Consider the following 3652-nt stretch of genomic DNA (forward strand, 5'->3'; position numbering starts at 1 on the left):
TTAACAAGTATTTTCCTACCGAGCATGTGAGTAGCCGTGTGGTCTGGCGCTGACGCCCCTCCTCCCCCGCCGGCGCCGGCCGGGCCGGGAACATCGGGCGGGAGATGCGGACGTGCTGCTCGCCGGAGCAGCAGCAGACCCAAACACAAGGAAACTGGAAACTAAATCTGCTCAAATATATTTCTGCAAACACTGCGCGGTGCCTACTGATGTCTTGTGTCACGTGTTCGAGTCGGGAACGTTTTTGTTGGTGCCGGTGGTTCCGGGGATGCTCAGAATTAGGACAGTTAGGCCCTAACCGGTTTGGCTCAGCGGATAGAGCGTCGGCCTGTGGACTCAAGGGTCCCAGGTTCGATTCCGGTCAAGGGCATGTACCTTGGTTGCGGGCACATCCCCAGTGGGAGCGTGCGGGAGGCAGCTGATCGGTGTTTCTCATCGATGTTTCTGACTATCCCTCTCCCTTCCTCTCTGTAAAAAAATCAATAAAGTATATTTAAAAAAAAAAAAAAAAAGAATTAGGACAGTTAGGACGCGTGTGACGGGCAAGGTGGAGAGCGAAGGACCCGGAACCGCAGGCACCCGGCCCCCAGTCCGTGCGGTGGCAGCGTCCCCGCTCCCTCCTCCTCCGGTTAAGGGGCCGCGCAAGCCAGACCGAAGGTTTTCTAGAAAGAGGCGAATCTAACGGGTTCTTAAGTCCCTAGCACGTTGGCCGGACACCGAGTCCCCCAGCGTCCAGGCCCCTCTGCGCCTCCGTGGGGCGGGGCTGGCGGTTGGGGCAGGAGGATGGGAGGAACAGCGACAAGAGGCCGCCGTGGAGCCGTCAGCTCAGCTGCACTCGCGCAGCCCACGCTCCGGCAACCGCGGCAGGAACGCAAGGCTCGGCCCTGCCCCCACCCGGGGTCTCGGCCGCCTTCAGGCATCATGGAGACCTGTGTCCGCCCGACCCCGTGTCGCCAGGAAACGCCGACCAAGACCCGGAGCACAGGCAGCGCCCTAGAGCCGCCGGGCCTCTCCCCACCAGCGGGTGTCCGGCAGCGGAGCCTGGACGGGAGCTGAGCGGTCGGTCGGGACTGGCCAGGGCCGGTGGCCTGGGGAGGGCACCCGTGACAGGAACGCCAGGGGAGCGCCTTCCTCCTCGCAGGGCGCTGCGCTGGGTGCCGTGAGGGCAGCACCGGGCCTGGATGTGTCCGCCGGGGGCACCCGTCAGGGTTGGCTCGCTTCCGGTTGCCGGGTTGGCTGTGGACAGTGTGTGGGGAGCGCTGTGCGCGGTGGTGGGAGCTACACGCAGCCGTTTTACAAAGTAAAGAAGGTGGAGGACGCGTTGGCCTGAGGTTTGGAGTCGCCACGTCCTGTGGTTTCGTACAACTAGCTGGGCCGTGGCCCCCGCTGTCCTGTGGCCGACACTCACCCACCAGCCGTGGCCGCTGTTCCCACATCATTAAAGACCTTCATGAAAGCGCCTACTCTTGTTATTTTCCTTAAAAGTGTTTCCAGGAAGCAGGTTTTTGTGTGTTTTTTTAAAATATGTTTTAACTGATTTCCGAGAGGAAGGGAGAGGTAGAAACATCAATGATGAGAACCTTATCAGCTGCCTGCCTCACCCTGGGGATGGCGCCCACAACCCGGGCATGTGCCCCAACTGGGAATCGAACTGTGACCTCCTGGTTCACGGGTCGATGCTCAACCACTGAGCCACGCCGGCCGGGCCACGGTGACGTGTTTAAATGTGTAGCTTCGGCTTTCTCACGGGCTGTGTGCAGGGCAGTGGTCCTGGCAAGCGGCGTGCGGGCAGTCACCACGCCACGTCTTCCGTGCTGTCCGCCAGGCACTGGGCGATGTGGCTGTCGATGTCCAGCTGGGCCAGCCTGTCAGGAAAAGGCGGGCGGTCACTCACGGGAGGGAGGCGCGGCCACACGGAGGCGCTGCCCGGGCCTCCACTGTGTACACCCGCCCTTTGCGAGGACGGAGAAACCCCGAGGGTCTCCCTGGCCCGTCAGAAAGGAGCAAAGGTCTGGGAGGAGGGGTCGCCCCAACCAGGAACGGCCTCTCCACATCCTGTTCTCGGGTCAGAGGCGCTGAGTGCACCCTGGACAGGTGACATCGGCAGACCCTGTGGGACGCGTTCTCAACCTTCTGCGGCTGAGGCTGGGGCACCCTGCGCCCCTGGGGAACTGGCCCCTGCACAGCTGCTGGAAGCCGAGCCGAGAGCCCATCTGCCCACAAGGGTAACGCGGGAAGGAGGCCGGACAGCTCCCCGGTCAGGCCGGCCTCCAGCAGTGGCAGAGCCCACCTCGGGCCTGGGAGACGCCAGGAGCCCTGCAGGCCCGAGGACACGTGGCCACGCCAGGGAGGAGGTCTGCAGGCGGCCCAGGCACCCTCTCCCTGCCCGCAGGGGCCTCCCGGCCAAGGCACTGCCAGGACCACACAATCAACTGGCCGTGTTCCGGCCAGGACAGGCCCATCGCGGGAGCCAGAGTCACTGCTGCGGACGACCTTTCGCAGTGACACGAGGGGCAGGGTCACAGCACCCCGGCCCCCAGGACAGTCGCCTCGCCCACACCAGCCCTCTCGTCTCTACTCCACGCTGCCTGGACCTGGGCAGGGGATGCTGAAGGGGTGCCATCTGAACTCCCCCAACACCAGACTCTAAAGATCTGATTCCAGTAAAATGTCGGAAGACGAGAGGAGCCCCGATTCTGACTTTTGCCAGGGGTTTCATCTCTGAGTGAGAAACCGTGTCCGCCCTGGCCGAGTGGCTCGGTTGGTTGGGGCATCGTCCAGGGCACCGAAAGGTTGCTGGTTCGATGCCGGGTCAGGGCACATGCCCGGGCTCCAGGCTCGATCCCCAGTAGGGGGTGTGCAGCAGGCAGCTGATCTGTTTCACATGGATGTTTCTCTCCCTCTCCCTCTAAAAGTCAATTTTTAAAAAACCTTAAAAGTAGAAAAGGAAAGAAAGAAATCGTGTCTGAGAGCTTCCTGTGCAGGTTTTGTTCTGTGCGTTTGGATCACTGGCTGGAAGGGCCCTGTGTCACCTTCACTGTTTCTGCTTCTGGAAGTGCAGGGACAAGGCCATGGGAAATCGGGAGCAGGTCCAGTCCAAACCCTGCTGTCCACTCCCTGCACCTGACCCAGACCCTGCCCAGGTCCTCTTGCCCACCATGACCCCATGACTCCCACCGCTGTGCCCTCCGCTGTGACACCCAGCCCACAGCCAGGCAGTTTAACTCAGCAAAGCTGGATTCCAACTCCCTGCTGAGAACGAGGAGTAACAATATATGTTGGATTTTTAAAACCCGTTTGGCTCAGTGGATAGAGCGTTTGCCTGCGGACTGAAGGGTCCCAGGTTCGATTCCAAGGGCACCAGCCCGGGTTGCAGGCTCCATGCAGTGTGCGGGGTGTGTGGGAGGCAGCCGATCCAAGGTTCTCTCATCATTGATGTTTCTCTCTCTCTTCCCCCCCTTCCTTTCTGAAGTCAATAAAAATACATTTCTTTTACAAAATAAGTTACGTGGAAAGTCTAGAGCCCAGCTCGGGCACCTCTTAGCCTAACATGGCTGGTCCCAGGTGGCAGCGGAGGGGGACGCCCAGGGCAGGGCACTCACCCGGGTGCGAAGTCGACCTGGCACATGGGGCAGCTCTGCAGCGTCTGCGC

The 3652-nt window shown here is 61.3% G+C and overlaps 1 long non-coding RNA gene across 1 annotated transcript; it reads right to left on the bottom strand.

Moving 5' to 3' along the window:
* Positions 1–158: 158 nt before the first annotated feature.
* Positions 159–3652, bottom strand: LOC107184477. Its single transcript, XR_001515324.1, has 3 exons — positions 3603–3652; positions 532–1865; positions 159–294 (listed from the first exon to the last, which is right to left on the bottom strand). It is a non-coding gene; the product is annotated as an uncharacterized LOC107184477 (long non-coding RNA).

The sequence above is a fragment of the Myotis davidii genome, unplaced genomic scaffold (assembly GCF_000327345.1).
Source record: "Myotis davidii unplaced genomic scaffold, ASM32734v1 scaffold586, whole genome shotgun sequence".
Taxonomy (NCBI): domain Eukaryota; kingdom Metazoa; phylum Chordata; class Mammalia; order Chiroptera; family Vespertilionidae; genus Myotis; species Myotis davidii.